Source organism: Pinus tabuliformis, chromosome J (assembly GCF_031772625.1).
Source record: "Pinus tabuliformis cultivar Carrire ecotype Pingquan chromosome J, CPIR1, whole genome shotgun sequence".
In the NCBI taxonomy this organism is placed as follows: Eukaryota; Viridiplantae; Streptophyta; class Pinopsida; order Pinales; family Pinaceae; genus Pinus; species Pinus tabuliformis.
This window is the reverse complement of record NC_142295.1, coordinates 1,410,934,369-1,410,957,638: the sequence shown is the minus strand read 5'-3', so window position 1 is coordinate 1,410,957,638 and position 23,270 is coordinate 1,410,934,369.

Below are 23,270 nucleotides of genomic sequence, written 5' to 3'. Positions count from 1 at the left end.
GACCCAGCATCATCCTCTCAGCAAGAAGCCCTTCTTCTCATGAAAAGCTTAGATCACCCAACACTATGATATTGCACCAAGAACCCAGCAGCACTTCCTTACAAGATACAAAATTCCAGTCTCCGGATCTCTGGGATGAGGGATCCATATATAGATGTCTGCAAGGGAGGTGAGTCAGCTTTTGAGATTTGATTAGTGTCTCCCCTCTGATAGTTCTTGATTCCACTTGGAGATTGATGATCTCTTACTCATCCCTGGTCAAATTCAGAGAGGCAAGTGTCACAGGAGAAGTTTCTGGAAGATTCCATGCTTCTCCACCTTGCGGAATGACCCTGCCATTTGTCCCTTCTCGCCCATCACACCCCATAGAAGGGATTTTTGACATGCATAGCACCTACTGTGTGTATTTAGGTGGGATGCAACGCACTTTGCCTATGGAGTAGGTGAAATGGTCCAGTTTTGACCAGTTCTGAGTAGTTTTTCATGGAGAACATCTGGGAGATGCTGTAATCAGTTGACCTTGTTCTTTTAGGGGTTGGAACAACACCTTTAGGGACTTAGGAGCCCTTGGTTTATGGAAATTTATGCTTGGGTTTGCAGTGCCCAAAAATGTCTATAACAGTTGCTCCCTAAAGCATGAGGTCGTTAATCCTTTTGATGTCGGGTGAAATGCTTTATCATGAGGATCCAAAGTTCTTTCAAGCTAGAAGGAGACCTGTAATAAGATACAATACAATACATTATCTTCATAACATTTTCATGATCTAGCTGAGGCGGGCATTCCCATGCTCAGCTTTATAAATACATTTTTCATGTACATGAGACAGACAATCGTCTGAGTGTAGACTGATGATTCTGGTAGAGCCATCATCCCTTAGATTGGATGATTATCTGTGCAACAATGATGTACATTTGATGTCTTTATTTTCCTGAATATATATCACAGCTCGGATGGATGAAACTAGATCTGGGGTCTTCAATCTCGTTCGATCTTCACTCAAAGTACAAGTCGATCCATGTGAGAGATGTTCTGGAGTCGAACATGGAAAGACATCGCCTGATTACCAGCCAATGATGTAAGCCATTAACAGGCGCGAGAGGAATCACCGATAATGATGATGACCCTCAAGGTACTACAGTACAATTTACATGGTGTGAATAAAGGACTTGGTGTAAGGCCTTCGTGCAGCAGGGCGACAGTGGGTGATCGTGCATGGGCACACGGGCGGGCACGGGCACACGGCAGGTGAGCGCACACGATGGTGCGACGTTTCTGCAAGTCATATGCGACGATAAACGACACAATGCGACAATAATGAATCATAATATGACTAAGTATTATGTGGACATATTATATATAATATGGAGGTTATATATATACGCATGGAATTATAAAACAATAAAAGATAATGGGGCACATACATTAAAACCATATGATACGAAGGGTTATACATGTTGAAACATGAAACATAAAATATAATATTATGTGGAGGGCTTATAACATAAGTCGGCCTTGAAAGTACGTATGGGGTGTATATATATGAGGAGGATGCTCCTCATTCGAACCAAGGACATTCGCTCTAAAATCCTTCGCATAAGAAAGGAAAGTGCGCATAGGGGTAAAGTAAATGTGCATAACTCATGCGCAGTGGACTTGGAAGAAGTGCGCAGATTATCTTGGTTGAAGGTTGGCAAAGAGTGCCATTGTGAGTGGATTTCTTGTACACGGTTTTATGCAGAATTTGGTAGGAAGGTTGAGTGGCTCGGGTGAGCACTCCCTCTTATGCAAGGGTGCATGAAATGTTGTAAAAGGCAGGTGGCCTGTCTTTTGTAAAAATTGGTTAAGTGTGAGACTTGGTTTAGCCAAGACACACTTGTTGTAAAATCTGATATTCTTGACATAATATTATTGTTGGGCAGACTGTTCGGGAGTTGCCCCTCCCTTTATACTTGTGTATTGTTCTCAGTTTATTGTTGATGGTTAATGAATGATAATGTTCTTTGGATAACATTTTATTCGGTTATAAGAACACAAGTTAAGCAAGTTTATGTTGGAATAGGCATAGCCCATAAACGTTAGTATTGTTAAAAAGAACGCGTTCGGTGGTGCCGCACCTCGCTACAAGCGGTTGGAAGATCACCACAGGTGTAGGGGCGTGACAGTTGGTATCAGAGCTCGGTTGGAGCTGGTGAGCAAAGGTTGCTCATGACATGGCAGATATGGAACTCAAGGAACTTGATGATCTTCAAGAGCTATTTGATGAAAGAGCCCGGTTGAAAGCTGAAATCAAGCAAGTTGAGGAAGAGATAAAGAAGAAGCTTCTTGGTAAGAAGGCTGTTGTAATTGAGCAGGAGGAGCTCGACTACATTGACAGGTTGGGAACTCACTACCGAGAGAGCATTCGGGAGCTAAGTTCCATGAACTTGGTCAATGGACACTTGGTTGGTGCACTTGAGCAGAACAAGGTGGAAGAAAAGCTTGAAGCAGGTCAAGCTAGGCCGGAACCGAGTTCCCTAGAAGAGCCAAGCAAGGAGGTGAAGTACCTTAAGAGGGATGTCAAGAGGGAACATGAGCCTATTGACACTTCTGAGGCCGAATTCTTGAAGAAGGTTGCTGAGGTGAGACACAAGACAAAGCCAACAGAAGGAGATGATTCCTTGAAGCCAAGTTTTGTGCAGGTAACCGTGAAAGGGAAGAAGTTTGCAGCTTTGGTTGATACAGGAGCTACTCATAGCTTCTTAAGTAGGAAAGCAGCAAAGTCCTTGGGAAAGAAGACAAAGATGGAAAAGGAATGGAGTGCTTTCAAGGCTATCAACTCTACCATTAAAACAGTTGATGGTGTATTGAAGGACACACAGGTGAAAGTAGGACCGTGGTTCGGGAAGTTGGACTTGAGAGTCATAGACATGGATGATCATTCTATGGTGTTGGGGCTGGACTTCATGGAGCTAGCACAAGCCATGCCAATGGAGGACCGGGACATTCTCTTGATCACAGCTGAAGGAAAAACCACGATGGTGCCTATGAATAGGAGGAGTTGCTTGGGTTATAGACCAAGGATAAATTCTATGATCTTGTATCCCAAAGATCCTAATGTGAAGCATGAGGATGTGGAGCAAAGAGGACTTGGGAGTATTGTGCAAACAAAGGAAAAGAAGTTGGAGGACTTCGTAGCAAAGGCTGGGAAGAAGAATGGAGGAAGTGAGAAGAAGGTCTCACGAACTTGGAGACACTTGATGGGGGCATCTTCTACTAAGGATCTTCACAATGGAGTTGCAAATGAAGAAAGCCCGAGTGCTACTTCAAAGGCAGTGGTTGATGAAGGTTATGAGGGTAGAGATCCTGCCGGGATAGTGGACTTTTGCAGGTATTCCATGGGCATATATGACTTTCAGCTGACAAAGGACAAGCTAGGTGAGCTTGGATGTACATGTGAGGAGATTGAAGCTGTGCACGGATACTTGAGGACACAACATCAATCTAATACATGGGTGGATGAGAGTCAGGGAGGAAGCTTCCTGGCTTTCCTTTCTCAATGAACAACCTTGGAAGAAGGTTGGTGTGGAGGCCTTGGTAGGGAGGAACCACACCAACTCTATAAGGAGCCTTGAGAGAAGGCTTCCTTGTGATGATGATGAGATGGTTGAGTGACCGAGTTCACTAAACCGAAGTTTGAAGACATGAGACTTGAGGATGGCACATTGCAGATGATGGAGAGAGCTTCATGGACCTGAATGGGGCACATCAAGAGTCGGTTTGATATGGACAACATGTTGCAGATGAGATGGATGGAGTTTCCATGGACCTGAGCATGGATTATGGATGGTGAGCTTGGTGGCAGTGGACACTAGGCCGAGACATAGTGGAGAAGAGTCTCTACATATGTTGCAAGGATGTTTGCCTTGTGTAGAAAGGTCGACATCCTGAATGATGATGATCTTGGTGGAGAACTACCGAGATGGTATGTTGTCGAGGACGACAACGATTTCAGGTGGAGGAGAATGTAAGGCCTTCGTGCAGCAGGGCGACGGTGGGAGATCGTGCACGGGCACATGGGCGGGCACGGGTGCACGGCGGGTGAGCGCACACGACGGTGCGACGTTTCTGCGAGTCATATGCGACGATAAACGACACAATGCGACAATAATGAATCATAATACGACTAAGTATTATGTGGACATATTATATATAATATGGAGGTTATATATATACGTGGTGGAGAGGTAAATCCCCTCTACGGATAGAGGCGATCCCTACTAGCCCAGCAAGGGTCTAGCAACAATCACACAATGCTGCTATGCATGTTCCTGATTACAATTAAACAAGAGGTAAAGAGCACCTACTTGGGTTCCAGCGCTGTCGTTTGACGAAGAGATGCTGCCTTCGCTCCTTCGCTTTGGCTGGTCACAATCCTTCGCGATCCCCGCGAATAGATACCTGCACACACGAAGAGGAAACAAACGCAAGCGTGAAATCTAATAAAAGCAACCATACATCAGTCAGAAAAGATGTAATTCAAATTTAACCATTGCATGTACAAATGAGAATGGAACAATAGTAGCAGTCATCTATTATTAATCAAGATAGAGAAGAGTACAACCAAATGTTCTGACGTCGGTATCCTTCTCAGGAGGGGCCAGTCAGCAAGCATCTCAAGCATTCACCTTTGGAAATGATTCTCCCAAGACAAGAAACTCTCTCTCACACAAGCAACACAAAACAACCTTCCCTAAGCTATCAATCACTTCCACACCTAGCACACCAAATACCTATAGTAGCAGCAATCTGAGCACTATAAGCTCTATACAATCCAAGCTATTCCAAAACTAGCTGCTCATGGTAATGGTGGAAGTTTATATAGGAGAAGGAGCCTCCTAAAAGGGTGGAAGGATGAGCTTATCCTTAAGGGAAGTGGTTGCAAAGGGTCGAACAGTCATGCCATAGAAGGGAGTCGATACTCACAAAGCCAACAACCAAGCCTGGAGTTATCTGGAAGGCTGGCTGTTGGAACAAATTCGCCCAAACAGGATCAGCGCGGATTATAAGGCAACTGACGCGCTGACGTCGCGCCTCAAAAACTGGGAAAGTCACGTCAGCGCGACTCAATACAAAGGAGAGATGCGCTGGCTCATAAAATGCGACCAGCGCGGAAAAGTGATGTGCTTCCGCGCTGGCAGCGCACTGAATACACTAAGAGCCGCCGGTCAGCGCCGATATTTTAGAAACAGACATGCTGATGAGGAAAACTTTGGAAAAGTGGGTTTTGGGCCAGTTCAGAAGGCATGAACTTGATTATTGTGAATTCTTGACACAATAGGGTGACTGACAGGGAGACAGTGACAAATTACTGTGTAACAGATGCCCCCTAAAGCATGAAGACCGAGAGAGTGGGAGGGGTGAAATGCTTTACAACACTTTGCTGAACTGGAACACCACCAGGAAGGACCGAATATCTCTGATAATCAAGTACATGCAGTCTAGGCATGGGCGCAGCCATCCAAAAGAAATGCGAAAAGGTCCGTGGAATGGACGCAGCCACCCACCTAAAGAGACCAGAATAATGATAAGGTATGGTCGCAGCCATCCATGAAGACTCAGGTATGGGCACAGCCATCCATCAATGAGTCATGTAATGATCATCCACAAAATCGCAACCTGGACCATAACAGACAGGGATCCAAGGTCTTGCGCTCCATCCCAACCCCAACAAAGTACAAGTCCAAGCATGTGAATACATGAGCTGAAGTCGAACATGCACGAACATCGTCTGATTACCAGTCAATGATGAAAACTGTTAACAGACGCGAGAGGTACCACCAATAATGACAATGGCCCTCAAGGTACTATAGGTACAATCCGCGGCGTGTGAATCAATGAGCTGGTGTCGAACACCCACGGGATCATTTGATCGGAGGCCAATGATGTAAACCTCGCGCCGAACACGAAGAACCTGCCATTAGGGCATGCAGGCTCTAAGGCACCTGAAGAGAGTCTCTAAGTCACCTTCCCGGATAACGAGCTGGAGTCGACAGGAAGTGACCTTGATCGAAGGTGGGCCATAATGTTTCCCACATCATCGACACGAGATAGAGGTAAAATGATTTGTGTGAGATAGCAGATGAGGTTGTATTATTGCAGAGGTCAACTTCTCTTGAACATATCGGCGGCACGACAGTGGATTTGGCAGTATTTGACATCAAATGAGCAGAGGGTATAATGACGACGGCAATGAGAAAATGAGAGGTCAAATAGGATAACCCGTACCCACGGAGGTCAGTTGTGAAACAAAATGAGAAATTTCCACCCGACACGAATGCAGACCAGTGCCATGTTCAAGAGCGACATACTGCCGACCCGACAATTACAGTTCCATTTTCCCCACCATTTCTGGAAGGTACCCTGGTTATTTTTGGATGACAAGCTTAACGGGGATAGCATATGCTCGGAGAGTGTCATTTTGACGATGCCCGATGTCATCAAGTGTTTAACGAGCTTGACAAAGGAAAAACTCGGCGTCTTTTCTTGTTTAGAGAGTCTGAAAAGACAGCGGAAAAGGAAACTCCAGGGGGGTCCTTTTTCGTAGAGTTGTGTCTCTCGAGCCCGAAAAAGTATAAAACAATGCTCGAAAGAACCGCCCGACCATTACGATCGAGGAGTAATTTTCGTAAATAGTGCCTTCGACCCGAAAAAGTAAAAAGCGGTCGGAAACACGTCATTTTAAAGCCAATAACGAGCACGAAACGACAAACACCCGGCAATCTTTTTAATTTAAACGGTCGAAAAAAGAGCTTTAAATGCGACCACCTCTCGTTCCTTTTAACGAGCCGAGAGGGGGACTCGGCAATCTTTTCGTCTTTAAACGGTCGGAAAAGAGCTGAAAGCAGACCTCCATTTTTATTCTCTTTAACGAGTCAAAACGGAAAAATACTCGGTAATCTTTTCACATTTTACGAGTCAGAAAAGAGCTTAAAGGTGACTCGTCCTAGAGGAACGAGTGGTATAAAAGGTAGCAACTGGTTCCGGAGATGGTGGAACTGCTCAAAACATGTAATGGTCAAGAGGCTGGCTAATCAAAACCACTCATAAATGCGGTCTTTCAGGAAAGGTAAAACAACCAAGTGTTGTGGGGAAAAGTATCCGATGCGGATGACCCTATCCCTACTCTAAAGGTGACAGTCTTTAGCAACAACTGAAAGTAAAGTTTTGATTATTTCCTTTATGAAAGTACAGAGAGAATGAAGAAAGATTAACCAACCTGGTGTCTTTCGCTTAGTCGATCCTTGTCCTCTCTCTTTGTCTCTTGTTCCCAGCTCTTTGCTCTCTTTGCCGGTCCAGCTACACACAGATCCTGCACAAACAAGAGAGGAAACTACAAGATACAAGTACTCATAACTGATACATGGATTAGAGTGAATCAAATATACATGTAAATACAATACATCAATGCAATACAAGTATATAGGAGAACATGCAAAACTTTATTGATAGAAGTAACAGGGTTCTGAAAAGGTTACAACCAATGATGGCTCCAATCCAGCAGCACCTCCCCAGCAGCAAGAACTCTCCTCTTCACCTCTAGTAAAACAATCACCCAATAGCTCTAACTGTAAACCAACAGCACCTCCTTGCTTTACACAAAATTCCCGCCTCCCTTAGACCTCATAGAAGAGCTCTATATATAGGAGAGAAGAAGAGAGGATGAGTCAGCTTGAGGCTGGCATAGAGCTGACTAGTGTCCTCTCCCTCTTCAGTTAATCTTCAGTTCTTGAGTCCACTTGGAGATCCTTGCTTACACATGGTGATCAAGTACCTCTTACTCATCACAGGGCAAATCTCATGAACCAAGTGTCAGTTTGGAAGCTTCCTGGGCAGTTGACACCTTGCAGAATGACTGTGCCACTTGGCCAATCTCGCCCAGCGCAGGTAGCCTTCATTAATCTTGACTTCCAGCGCAGGTACAAGGAGGGACAGTTGCATTCCAGCGCAGATGCTCAGTGGAGCAGCTGACATGATCCAAAATAAGCCTGTTTTGAAGTGTTTTCAGGTGGAGAACTGATTGGAAGTGTTGTTGTTTGATGACCTTGTTCTTTTAGGGGTAAGAACAACATGTTTAGGGACTGAGGATCCCTGTGATTATTGACATTTCATGCTCCATGAGGCGAGGCACAAAAATGTCTATAACACCAAGTGAAAGCATATGATCGGCCAAAGAGATGGTGGCGATGGAATGAAAACAACCAAGGCTCATCTAGCAGAATTTAGCGGATAAAGATAGCAATCATGAGATATAAATCGGGTATGGGTTCATTTTTACACAAGCTTGAACCATGGAGAACTCTGCTTGGATTCGGTTTCATGTTTACACAAGCTTGAAACGAAAAACTATGCTTGTTGTAAGTTCGCATGCCCCCAGCATAATAATGCAAATCGAGGTACATGCCCCCCAAGCTTCATTGCATTCGACAAAGTGGATGGGATGAAGGTTCACTTTCGAGATCTTGGAAAGACTCGACTGGGATTTTACGAGATCTTAATCAAAGACTCGATCTGAAAAGGGAGTTGTTTCATTTTTTTAATGAGGTTGACACAGTAAAAGAACTATCCTCATAACTCTTGTTTCATGTTTTAACGAGCTTGACACAAGATCAGGAACTATGCTCGAACACCTAGTTGCATTTTTTAAGGAGCTTGACACAGGAAAGCGAATTATGCTCCGACCAGACCCAGTTTCATTTTTTAAGGAGCTTGACACCGGAAAGGAACTATGCTCCGACCAGACCTAGTTTCATTTTTTAAGGAGCTTGACACCGGAAAGGAACGATGCTCCAACCAGACCCAGTTTCATTTTTTAAGGAGCTTGACACCGGAAAAGAACTATGCTCCAACCAGACTTCATCATAATGAACGGGAAGTGGAAGCCCCCAAGAAAGTGGCTCTGGAGGGAAGGCCGACATCTTGGAAATCAGGACCTAATGCCCCCAGGACACTATGCACGATGGTGTCATCACTGGGTACGGGCACGAGGTAGGTGGCCACGTAGTTGATTTGCGGCGAGGCAGATGCAACTTGTGGATGAAAGCCAGGAGGGAAGGACGAGTGCGCCGGAGGGGCTTGTGGACGAACGAACGATAATTGATCGAACGTCACGATTCTTCCATCGTGTGGAAAACAAACCACACGGAAAAGTGAAGAAACAAGGGCTCCCATGGCATACACATAATCACGACCAAGGAGAAGACTGAAGTCTAAAGAACATTGGGTAACTGAGATGTCTATATAGACAGTCTTGCCTCCCAAAGTAATAGGGAACTTCGGGAGGATCCCTAATGGCTGACTCATTCCTCCGTCAAATGCGGTGAGATGCGGTGCGACAGGTACAAGCGATGGGGAACCCAAAGCTCGCCAAGTAGTAACGGGCATGAGACTAACCGATGCTCCTTCGTCTAACACAGTGCCGGGCAGCGCCTTATTGCAAGCATAGGCGGTAACCCAGAAAGGCACATGGGACGGAAGGGGAGGGGCAGTCAAACGACTCCAATCAAAGGAGATGACCGAACTACTTGGTGGAGGAACCATATGGTTGCCCCCCTGCTCAGAAAGAACCGAATCTAAATTCTCCGGAGAGGTTTCAGGAGAACCTTTATCAAGCTCAGGAGAATCTGAGGAGACGAGAAGAACATGAGAATTTTTCTCTTCCGAAACAGAGTGGTTGAGAGGAGGTGAACTCGAATCAACACCCGTTCTGACCAACGGCGGGTCTGGAACAGGCTGGGAACAGCCAGGTTCGGGAAGAGGGGCCTGGACAAAAGGGGAATCTGAAGCGATCTCTTTGTGAACAGGGGCGCGATCTACAGCTGTAGAAAGACGTTGATAACCAGCGGGAAATGGATTCGGAGGAGCAGCAAGACTTTCCAACACAGCAGAGGCTTTATCCATGAGTGGACAAAGGTGAAGGGGATGTTTGCCTTCACAAAGTCGACAGGGGATTCGAAGCTTCCCTTTCTCCTTACCATTCCCAACTGATGAGGTAGCATCGCCATGATCATCAGTGGACGATGGAGGGCGGGCCGGATCGTGAGACCAAACTTCTAATACCCTGGGAATGCCAGGGCAATCACGAAGGAGATGGTCCTCCTTGCATAATCGACAAGGAAACTTGACCTTCCGCGGAGGAGCAGAAGGTGACCCGACTTCAGGTATACTGGAGGGGATAGCTGGACTTGAGGGGGGGACTGTGTGTGTAGGCTCTCCCTTAGGGGACTTCTTCTTCTTGGTCTTCTTCTTCTTCTTCTTAGCCACCTGGTTATGCGAATCAAGACTTTCACCAGGCGAAGTATAAGAGGATGACGTAGAAGTAGGCATCAAAGGGGAGAGATCCACCTTAGGATCAACATGACGTTGTTCAGGTGGAGGGACTAATGGACCAACAGCCGATACGGTAGGGACCAAAGAGGTTAAAAACAACCACACAGGCAACCCGACAGTTAACCCAAGAAGGGACAACGTTGCCATATACGGAGCACCAACATTCCCAAGAGGAGGGAATTGTCCTGGATTCCCATCAGAGGGGGAACCTGGGTTAGTGAATCCTGGAAAAGTTGCCATAGCGAACGAAAACGAAACCTACTCAAGCTAACGTACACAAGATCTAACCGGGTGATGTTATCGTGGCCGAATTAATTTTTAGACACAAGAACCAAACTTGACCTTTTCATGTTTCGAGAGTCGAGAAAAGGACGAAAAGATGACTCCAGTCTCCTTCGAATGTTTAATGAGCACGAAGTGACAAGACGCTCACAGGCACCTTTTCATTTAGGGAGTCCGAAAAGGATCAAAAGTGACTGCTCTGGAGACTCTAGGTATAAGGTTTACCAAGCAACCCGTAAAACTGCTTATACACCTCAGCAATCGTATGAGAGCCAAGGACTTTCCGTACTGCAGTCAATCTTCCCGAATGCTGTGTTCGGTGCGTTACGGTTTACAAGGCGGCAGACTCGGCTTCCTATAGATAAAGGATAAAAGCCTAGTGGGGTCTCCCTCTATACGCGACGGTACGTGGGAGCGCAGTCCGTGTTAGACCACTATCGAGTCACAGAAGGAGGAATCACCCAACCTAATGTGAAACAACAGTGACTATGTTTAAAGACGCCGGAACACGTCTCTAACCTAGACCTCTAAATGTTTGTGTTTAGTTCCAATGCGTTTTTAGGTTAATTCAGTTCATTTTATGGTTGATCTTGAATTAAGTTTCGATTTCAGGTCCTATCGTGTGTTCTCTCACAATTACTTAGATGCAAACTACATGCCAAAGAATACCATTTTGTTCGATGAATTCTAGCTATGAGAAGGTTAAGAGTTTTCGATCAAATAAAATGAACGCAAGCAATCAAATAATCTAATGCAGCTAAAGGCAAGGAAACGAAACTTTTCTTTTGAGAATGCAAATCAACGAAATGTTCTTTTCCTTTTCAATTATTGAATACAAAGATACTAGTTTGATTTTTTTTCAATGGCACAAAGCACCTAAAATGAATTTTGAGGAACAGGAACACCAAGCAAAAAAGGATAAAATCACTTAATGAAAGCACACAAAGTTCCCAAAACATCCAACAAAGGCTTCCAAATCAACAGGAAAACTAAGTTGTGCACGAGCTATGTGATCTAAGCTCGGCAAGACAAGCAAGGATTGCAAGCAAGTAGGAAGCGAAAACCACTCGGAAACACAACCCAAGACACTTCAACAATCGTTGAACAAGTGCAACAACAAATCTGAAGTTGGCTGGTTCAATCTAGAAAACAAGATCCCGACGGAAGGCTTGACACACACACGGCCACTAGATGCCCTAGGGCTAGAGTGCGAAATCAAAGGAGAAAAGAAAACACCCGAAGGATGAGAGTTACAACCAGTCAAATAGAGATTCAACACAAACCAGCAGCTGTAAAAGTGATGGTGGAAACACAAACTAAGCAGCGAAAGCAAAGAGGAAGGTACTTGCAAAAATCAAAAAAATGAGCAAAACGAAACCCTGTGGAACAAGACTTCGCAAGCAAGCAGCTCAGAGCTCAGATGATAAAAAACAAGTCACAAACCCAGTGGAGAGAAGAGGGGAAAGCTAAAGCAACAGGTTCAGGAGGTTGATCTGTACAAAATCAAGTTTTACAGGATTAGCGCGGGTGGCCTTCAGCAACTCGGCGCTGATAGGAGGTGTCCTGTAGCAACTTTGCGACGTCAGCGCGGAAATACGTGGGTAAAGCGCGCTGTCTCAGAAAAACGAGGTCAGCGCGACTATTAATCACACAGACGCGATGACAGGGAGGACAAAGAAGCAAGTGTGCGATGTCAGCGCGGAAGCACACGGATAAAGCGCGCTGTCTCTGAAAACGAGGTCAGCGCGACTATTGATGGTACAGGCGCGATGACAAGGACAACACAAAAGAAGGGACGCGACGTCATCGCGTCTGTTTTGAATTAAAGCGCGCTGAGTGTAAAAACAAGTGAAGCCAAAGCAAAAACTTCCCAAACCAAAGGTAAAGACCTTTTAACAGTTAAAACACTTCCCAGATGCACCCAGAAAGTTTATAAACAGAGAAACAATCCCAGAATCTCGAAAAAAAGAGAACAATCAAATTCAAACACAAAAGTGGACTCAAGAGACAAAAAGGCTATTCCCCAGCGGAGTTGCCAAATTGTTGGAGAGGTAAATCCCCTCTACGGATAGAGGCGATCCCTACTAGCCCAGCAAGGGTCTAGCAACAATCACACAATGCTGCTATGCATGTTCCTGATTACAATTAAACAAGAGGTAAAGAGCACCTACTTGGGTTCCAGCGCTGTCGTTTGACGAAGAGATGCTGCCTTCGCTCCTTCGCTTTGGCTGGTCACAATCCTCCGCGATCCCCGTGAATAGATACCTGCACACACGAAGAGGAAACAAACGCAAGCGTGAAATCTAATAAAAGCAACCATACATCAGTCAGAAAAGATGTAATTCACATTTAACCATTGCATGTACAAATGAGAATGGAACAATAGTAGCAGTCATCTATTATTAATCAAGATAGAGAAGAGTACAACCAAATGTTCTGACGTCGGTATCCTTCTCAGGAGGGGCCAGTCAGCAAGCATCTCAAGCATTCACCTTTGGAAATGATTCTCCCAAGACAAGAAACTCTCTCTCACACAAGCAACACAAAACAACCTTCCCTAAGCTATCAATCACTTCCACACCTAGCACACCAAATACCTATAGTAGCAGCAATCTGAGCACTATAAGCTCTATACAATCCAAGCTATTCCAAAACTAGCTGCTCATGGTAATGGTGGAAGTTTATATAGGAGAAGGAGCCTCCTAAAAGGGTGGAAGGATGAGCTTATCCTTAAGGGAAGTGGTTGCAAAGGGTCGAACAGTCATGCCATAGAAGGGAGTCGATACTCACAAAGCCAACAACCAAGCCTGGAGTTATCTGGAAGGCTGGTTGTTGGAACAAATTCGCCCAAACAGGATCAGCGCGGATTATAAGGCAACTGACGCGCTGACGTCGCGCCTCAAAAACTGGGAAAGTCACGTCAGCGCGACTCAATACAAAGGAGAGATGCGCTGGCTCATAAAATGCGACCAGCGCGGAAAAGTGATGTGCTTCCGTGCTGGCAGCACACTGAATACACTAAGAGCCACCGGTCAACGCGGATATTTTAGAAACAGACGCGCTGATGAGGAAAACTTTGGAAAAGTGGGTTTTGGGCCAGTTCAGAAGGCATGAACTTGATTATTGTGAATTCTTGACACAGTAGGGTGACTGACAGGGAGACAGTGACAAATTACTGTGTAACAATACGCATGGAATTATAAAACAATAAAATATAATGGGGCACATTAAAACCATATGATACGAAGGGTTATACATGTTGAAACATGAAACATAAAATATAATATTATGTGGAGGGCTTATAACATAAGTCGGCCTTGAAAGTACGTATGGGGTGTATATATATGAGGAGGATGCTCCTCATTCGAACCAAGGACATTCGCTCTAAAATCCTTTGCATAAGAAAGGAAAGTGCGCATAGGGGTAAAGTAAATGCGCATAATTCATGCGCATTGGACTTGGAAGAAGTGCGCAAATTATCTTGGTTGAAGGTTGGCAAAGAGTGCCATTGTGAGTGGATTTCTTGTACACGGTTTTATGCAGGATTTGGTAGGAAGGTTGAGTGGCTCGGGTGAGCACTCCCTCTTATGCAAGGGTGCTTGAAATGTTGTAAAAGGCAGGTGGCCTGTCTTTTGTAAAAATTGGTTAAGTGTGAGACTTGGTTCAGCCAAGACACACTTGTTGTAAAATCTGATATTCTTGACATAATATTATTGTTGCGCAGACTGTTCGGGAGTTGCCCCTCCCTTTATACTTGTGTATTGTTCTCAGTTTATTGTTGATGGTTAATGAATGAGAATGTTCATTGGATAACATTTTATTCGGTTATAAGAACACAAGTTAAGCAAGTTTATGTTGGAATAGGTGTAGCCCATAAACGTTAGTATTGTTAAAAAGAACGCGTTCGGTGGTGCCGCACCTCGCTACAAGCGGTTGGAAGGTCACCGCAGGTGTAGAGGTGTGACACTTGGCATCGAACACCACGCAAAATCTTTTGGTCGAAGGCCATTGATGTAAACCTGTCACCGTAAGTGAGAAACTTGCCATTGAGGCATGCAAGCTTCAAAGTACTGAAAGGGTTGTTCCTAAATCGACTTCTTGGATAATGAGCTGATGTCGACAAGAAGCGATCCGTCATAGGAGGGCCTTAGTGAATCCCACATCAATGACATGGAATGGATCAAATGATTTTAATGGAGGTGAAAACAATCTGATGACATAAGGTTCAGGGTGGCAGTGATGAAAGAATGGAGTGTGAATGTATTATATTGGGTGAGACACAAGTGAATTCTCTGAGTGACTTCTCTTGAACATATCGGTGAAATTGATATGATGGATTGGTAGCATTAACCCCAAATGTGGATGGTGTTATGGAACCATGGTGATGTGACCAATGAATGGAACAACCCAACCCGACTCGGATGCGGAGTGAAAGTGTCATGTTCAAGAGCGACTTGCTACCAACAAAGTTTCTTCAAGTTTTCTTCCAAATTTTTCCCCAGTCATTGCTGACCAATACCTCTTTATTTTTGTCAAGCTTGAGGAGGATAACATATGCTTGTTCTATAATTTTCCCTTCGGGCAAACCCATTGCTATGTTTTAACGAGCCTAGCGATAGTGAAACTCGTTCTTGTATGTTATGGACAAGTTTGTCGCTATTAGGTTTTAACGATTTTAACGACAAAGATAAATCGGTCCTTTTCAATTTTAGAGAGTCTGAAAAGGGACGTAAAGGAAACTCCAAAAATCCTTTTTCTTCATCTAATCCCTTAAGTCCCAAAAAGTATAAAATAATATAGAAGGGATGAATTTTCGGTACTTTTAACGAGCCGAACAAAACAAGCGCTCGATATTTTTGTGTAATAATCCCTCGGGTCCAAAAAGATTAAAATCTAAAGGAGGGATAGCACTTCGGTCACTTTAACGAGCTGGAGAGGCCAATGGCTTAGCAATCTTTTCATATTTTACGAGTCAGTTGAAAAGAGCTTAAAGGAGACTCGTTTTGAGGAACGAGTGATAAATTCGGGTAGTAGCTGATTCTAGGTAAGGTTTGGAATTTTCCAATCACGGCAGTGTCACAAGGATGGCTAACAAGATCACTCTTCGCAGTTGTTCCTCAAAAGGGGTAAACAATCAAGTGGAGGTGAATGATCGGCCAATACAGAGCGGAGGTGATGATGAGAACATGACCAAGGTTTTAAAGGCTAAAGTACTACATTCACGATGGTTATTTACCAGAAATTGGTTCATTTTTTAATGAGCTTAAACGCAGGGGGAAACACTTGCTCATTGCTTATGTTTATTTTTTAACAAGCTTGAATTCCGCGTTAAAACTGCTCGAGGCGGGTTTATTTTTTAATGAGCTTGAACCCTGTGACAACATATGCTCAGATTCAGTTTCATGTTTTCACAAGCTTGAAATGAAAAACTATGCTTGTTATAAGTTTGCATGCCCCCAGCATAATAACACAAATCGAGGTGCATGCCCCCCAAGCTTCATTGCATTCAACGAGGTGGTTGGAATGAAGGTTCACCTTCGAGATCTTTGAAAGACTCAATTTGGAAAGGGAGTTGTTCCATTTTTTAATGAGGTTGACACAGTAAAAGAACTATCCTCATGACTCCTTGTTTCATTTTTTAATGAGGTTGACACGAGATAAGAACCATCCTCGAATTACACCATATTTACAGTATTTGATAGAAAATCAAAAACTGAAGGATGATTAAGGTCATTGGAATAATCTTCGTTGTAATCGGGAGATGGGAATGATGGTGGTATTCTTCCCATGGTGTCTCTCCTAACATCATCGACTGAACGATTCCTTTGTCTGTAGAATGTACATGCGACCAAGGATTTGAAGAGGTACCATATTCCTTATACCTATCTATCCAAACACTCAATGAGCATTGATTTGTGTTTACCCCCCAGACCAAGAAAATTGATTGCTACAGTATTTCTAAAATGGCGATGATCCATGCTGACAAAATGTTTAGGAATCTTCCAAATCCATTAGATATAAAAGATTTCATATTGCAGGTTTCCATTGTGGCCACTTCCGCCAGATTACTCGGAGGCGGTAGGGAAAAAGTACCCATTAAGGCAGGGTATTTTAGGAGGCCTACTCCAATATTTTGAAGCAACTGATTGCTTCCATGGATCATTGGAATGCTTCCTGTAACTTGTGAACTGTTGGGGAGAAATGTTTGTTGGTCAACGATTGTAATTCCTCCTTGGAAGGGAAATGCAATCTTCCTGAAGTAGTTCGACACAACTGCAGCCATGGCATATATCCAGGGCCTTCCCAGTAGGATGTTGTAATCGAGGTTTCTGTCAATTACTTCAACATCAATTTCTACTATTTTGCCTCCTAGTTCAACTTGCAAGTTACTTAAAATCCCGTATGGAGTGTATGATCGTCCATCAAATGCTTTTAACATTATTTATGATTGCGACAAGGGTGGTGAGCCTAAATTTTTCCAGCAACTCATCGACATAATACATGTAGATGCCCCCTCATCAATAATTGTTCGATGAACAGTTTTGTTGAGGGCTTTCACTTGAATAAGGAAAGCTAGTTGAGCTGGTAACTGAGGGTCATATCCTTTGTGATTAAAGGATACAATATTGGAATCCGTTGGGTCAATCCCACCTATTTCTGATAATAGATCCTGCTTTTGGGAGAGGCAATTTTGCGGTACCTCAAGTGTTGACATAGCGGACGGTGATTGGGCCAGGTCCTCTACTATATTATAATTTTGTGCTACTTTGGCACGAGGATTAAATGTCGATTTGTGTACTACTCCCTTTGGTGGCTTTATCATTGGTTCAGGAATGATGGGTGGCACAACTTCAGTCAAAGTTGTTGTCGAACTACTAGGTTGTTCATTAGCCTTGTTATTCGACAGCTGTGGATTCCCGTAATCTTTATTCCTTGTCAAAGCATCATTTTGCTGCTTTGAGATAGACAACATAAGCACTTGGGATCAGGAAGCATTTTGATTAGCAACTAGTTTGGTTCCCCGGTTTGGAAACAGATCAGTCAATACTGCTAAGGTTTTTGAACTCTTAAAGAGTTTCTTAACTTCAGCTTTATGTGGACAATCTTTCGTCCGATGATCCTCATTGCATATCTGACACCCCGCAGGGGGTTTCCTTTGCCCAAAAGGGTTTGCAGAAGGTTTTTCAAGAGATGACTCATCCTGCTTCTTTTTTCTCCCTTTCTTTTTCTTCTTGCCTCCTGGTTGCTTGGTTTCTTTTCCTTTATCAGTCGAGATGGCATTTACTTCCGAGGCAAGAAGTTCTTCTTTCGCATTTTGACTGGAAATCTTACGGGCCTTTTTAGATGTAGCCTTTGTCAATTTCGTGTCTGTCGCGCCAATCACACCATCGTCGACATGAGAGTCATTGTTCAATTTAGGAGGAGGGGGGATTGAAAATTCCGGTCTGGGAGTGTCAGGTATTTTATCGTAGAGTGTGCCAGACTGAGTATAAATCAAGTCTAAATATTGCGCACGAGCAATAACTTGCTCTTCGGTGACGACTCTTCCTTTTGCCACATCTTCTGTAATGGAAGGCAATAATGACTTAATAAACCATTCAGCTAAAAGCTGATCAGGAACATACGTTTTTACCATTATACGACGACGTTGCCACTCATGAATATGATTGGATATGTGAGTGGCCGTTGTTTGCTTGAAATTGGTAAGAAGTTCTGTTCCTATTTTGTACCTTATCGGTAACTGAAAATGGGTTAAAAAGGTTATGGCTAGGGTACTGAAGTTGTCAAACGAAGCTCTGGGTAATTCAATATACCATTTTGTTGCCGGACCAGTTAACATCCTCTGAAAAAGGTGAAGCCTAATCGAATCATCGTTTAGGGTTTTTGATGAACACCACAGATGAAAGGTCATCACATGATTCGACGGATCTTCACCCGGATTTCCATTAAATTTAGGAATATCTAACATAAGTTTATTCAGAATCGCCGGCCACCAAGGAGCGTAAGAAATTGGATCATTCGTTAGCCGGTTTAGATCTGGTAATTCTAAAGTTGCTACAAAGGGCATCTGTTGATTCAGGTTAGGCGAAGCATACCCAGGATAAGATGGAATCGCCTGAGCAGTGGGACTTTGCATACCAACATAAAGTATTTGATGCTGGTAACTTTGATAAGGTTGATGGGCATAACCATTATAGTATGGTTGTTGATAACCGCTTTGGAAATGTAGTTGCCCATTACTTACAAAGACTTGCTGCTCAGGTCCTTGATATGATTGCTGGAATTGTGGTTGTTGATATTGAACCAGCCCTGGTTGTTGGACCATTTTCTGTTGTCCAATACTGGATGATTGACCAAGATGAGGAGTCATAGTACTTGTTTGATCCTGAGTCGCTCCAGATAGGGAGGCACTAACCTGAGGTTGCGATTGAGTCTTTGAGACAAGAGGCTATTGTATTGCAACCTGAGAAACTTGGGGTTGACATACAACAGGTAGCGCTTGTACTTGCGATGCAGTCACCATAGCAGGTATAGTTGGAATATTGGACACAGGGTGGATTGGTTGTGTTGAATATACAACCCTTGGTTGCTGAAGCAGTATTGGTACCCAACCACTGGATGTAATTCCAGTTTGACCTGAACTTTGTTGTAAACTCTCATATGGTTGTTCTCTGGGAGGGAACAATGAAAAGGCATACTGCCCTCCATATGGTGGCAATCCAATACTTAAAGGGTAGATTGGCCTTTGAAGACACATTGGATCAATTTTTTGAGTTTCAACATAAGAAATACCAGATGATAATCTGGATGAAGAAATAGGAACTAACCATGTCGTCGAAACAGTCCCTAATTGGACTCCGGCTTGTTGTTGATAACTTGCCGGGACAAATGGTATAAGGATTCAATTGTTGAATTGAGGCTTCTGTGATCCATATCAGGTTTATGAGAAATTATTCGGCGTAAATCACAGGATAAATCATTTGTCGATGCGTTTCAAACCAACAAGTGTGGGTTCATCGTCAGGACAAGTTGAAGAAATAGATCCAGCTTAGCATGTTAAATAGTCTGAGCAGAGACTCCAACGGCTATCTTGACTAACGACTAATTTTGACTTTAGGACCAGAGTCAAGATTTAATTGAAGTTAGTTAAATTAAGTGAATAAATAAAAATATAAAATAATTTAAAATTGTTAAAGGTTAGTTAGAAAGTTTTTAAAAAATTATAATTTGTTTTTTAATGGGACTTAAATAATAAGTATAAATATATAAAAGAAATATATACAAAGTTTAGTTAGAAAAGAAAAGAAAAAAAAAATTGAAATATACATAAAATTAATAATGAATTTTAATTACGAAAGTAATAAAAGGTAAATTAAAATAAATAAATAAATAAATAATAAATTAAAAAAATAAAAATAAAAATAAAAGCAAAAATAAAAATAATAAATAAATAAATAATAATAATAATAAATAAATAAATAATAATAATAAATAATAATAATAATAATGGAAATTAAATAAATTAATGAATTAACTAAAATAAATAAATCAAGTGAGCGAAAAATAAAATAAAATAAAATAAATGAATAAATTAATTAAAATAAATAAAACAAGCGAGCGGAAAAATAAATAAATAAATAGATAGATAGATAAATAAATAAAAAATAAAAATAAAAATAAAAATAAAAAATAAAAATAAAAATAAAATAAGATAATAATAATAATAATAAAATAAATAAATGAATAAATAATAATAATAATAATAATAAATTTATACTTATTATTTAAGTCCCATTAAAAAACAAATTATAATTTTTTAAAAACTTTCTAACTAACCTTTAACAATTTTAAATTATTTTATATTTTTATTTATTCACTTAATTTAACTAACTTCAATTAAATCTTGACTCTGGTCCTAAAGTCAAAATTAGCCGTTAGTCAAGATAGTCGTTGGAGTCTCTGCTCAGACTATTTAACATGCTAAGCTGGATCTGTTTCTTCAACTTGTCCTGACGATGAACCACACTTGTTGGTTCGAAACGCGTCGACAAATGATTTATCCTGTGATTTACGCCGAAGAATTTCTCATAAACAAATGGTATACCGGCAAACATCGTTGGAGTGGCAGCAGGAGGCTCTGTCGCTACTGCGTCAGATGACATAGTCCTGGTTGTCGACGATTGTTCAGACATATTTAGTCTATCCAAAAGATTTCCTAGCGATTCTACAAGAACTTGCGATGAAGGGAGACTAACTTCTAAGACCAACGAGGGAACAGTGATGTTATTCCGATTAAAATAAATTTTAGACGCTTTGACACAACTTGTTTTTTAATTTTTTAAGAGTCGAGAAAAAACAAAAGATGACTCTAGTCGCCTTCGATTTTTAATGAGCCTGAAGTGACAAATGCTCAGATGGACCTTTTCTGTTAAGGAGTCTGAAAAGGAATGAAAGGGACTGCTGTGGAAATCTAGACAAAGGGATTACCAAACCAATCGCAAAACTGCAGAATACTTTTTACGGTACGACAATCAATCTTCCTGAATGCTGTGTTCAGTGCATTGGATCGATAGGTTGGCAGACACGGCTTCCTATGGATAAATGATACTTGACGGTACATGGGAGTACAAGTCCGTACTAGCACTTGTCATCTCAAAGTGGAGGAATCACCCAACCAACAATGAAAACAACAGTTACTAGGCTTTACGACGCTGGAATACGTCTCTATCCTAGACTTCTAGATGTTGTGCGTTAGGTTCCAAAGCGTTTTTAGATTCATTAAATTTATTTTATGGTTGATCTTGCTTAAGAAATTTGACTTTCAGGTTCACCTCGTGATGTAGATGTACAATTCCTAAAATGAAATCTAAGATGATAAACAGTCATTTAATCTTCTTTCTGGAATGAAAATCCTAGCTACTAAGGAAAGAGAGATGGCGTTCTTTCAACAAAGAGCACAGAGCACACACTATATGTACTGTCCTCAATCAAGCCAACAAACAGTCTAAATGCAAATGCACATGCATGTATTTGTTTTCAACCTTCTTAATGTGTGAATGATAAAAAGAAAGCTAAGCGCAAATCTGAATTATTTTTCAAAGCGACAATTACTAACAAGTTTCTTTTCAAAACAAAATGAGGACAATGACAACACTTTGCTATTTGGAATTGAAAACTTGCTTTCGACACTAGAAAAACTGCTAATTCAGATCAAATACAAGAGTAACAGTGTAATCGACTATCAAGAACAATCGGATTCTCTTCTACGACTGAAAATGACACTTGCGACACTTTCAAATCAAGAAACGACGGTACAATTACGCTACTTCTTTGTAAAGGAGAACTGAAAATGACTCAAAAAATACATTAAAATTTTATAGTTCTTTGCACAATGGAGGCGGAATAACAGCAAGGATAGGGGTTTCAAACAGAGGTGTACTAACTACAGGCAGCAAAACTCCTCAATAGAGCTGAAAAGAATGAACACAGAAATCAAAATTTAGGAACAAGGCCTTGTCTGATTAGTGCACCTGTAACACAGTGAAACTGAAATGCAACGCACCTACTACACTCAGGAAGTGCGCTGCATTTGAAGTTCACAGAACATACAGTGCGCTGGACCAGGGACGAGACTTTGATTGGGTTCAGGGTCACAGTTTGCAGTTCAGTTCAGAGATCTTGGCCGAGCAAGTGGTAATCAGTAAATCAATCACAGGGGTAGATCTAAGGAGGTTACTAGAGCCACCACAAGGGCAATTAGAGAGCTTGTAAATCATTTGTTTAATTCATAAACAAAACCCAGAGATTGACTGAAGCAGCGTTGATCTACTTTGCACTTGCATAGCAAATGCAGTTTGAAGGCTAGCTCGCTTGACTTCAAGCTCCGTCTGTAAGTTTATAAAGTAAACAAATGTAGATGAACAAACAATCTACTCGCTCATCCCCAACGGAGTCGCCATTTTGTTACCGAAATAGTGTCTATGTAGAGCTGTTAATCCCACTAAGGCTAGTGGCTACCTTAGAAATAAACAAACTTAAAACTACTTTCGTTTTCCTTTATGAGAGATAGATGAGAAAAGAATAAAGGAGACCAACCTCTGTCTTGCGCTTGGTTCCTTGCTCGATTCCTCTCTCTTCTGATAGTCCTTTGCTACTTGCTTTCTTGTGTACCCAGTTTCATAGAGTACCTATAGAATCAAAGCAGCATAATACTATCCAAGAACATAGATCTATTATCATAAACAATATAGGATCATATGTACATTGACCGTACAAATGCATAAAACATAAATCATACAAGAGTATGGAGGAAAACTTGAATAGTTTTATTGATAATAAAGAAATAGCCAAGAGAATTACAACCAATTGTTCTGACCCAGCATCATCCTCTCAGCAAGAAGCCCTTCTTCACCTCATGAAAAGCTTAGATCACCCAACACTATGATATTGCACCAAGAAACTAGCAACACTTCCTTACAAGATACAAAATTCCAGCCTCCCGATCTCTGGGATGAGGTATCCATATATAGATGTCTGCAAGGGAGGTGTGTAAGCTTTTGAGATTTTATTAGTGTCTCCCCTCTGATAGTTCTTGATTCCACTTGGAGATTGATGATCTCTT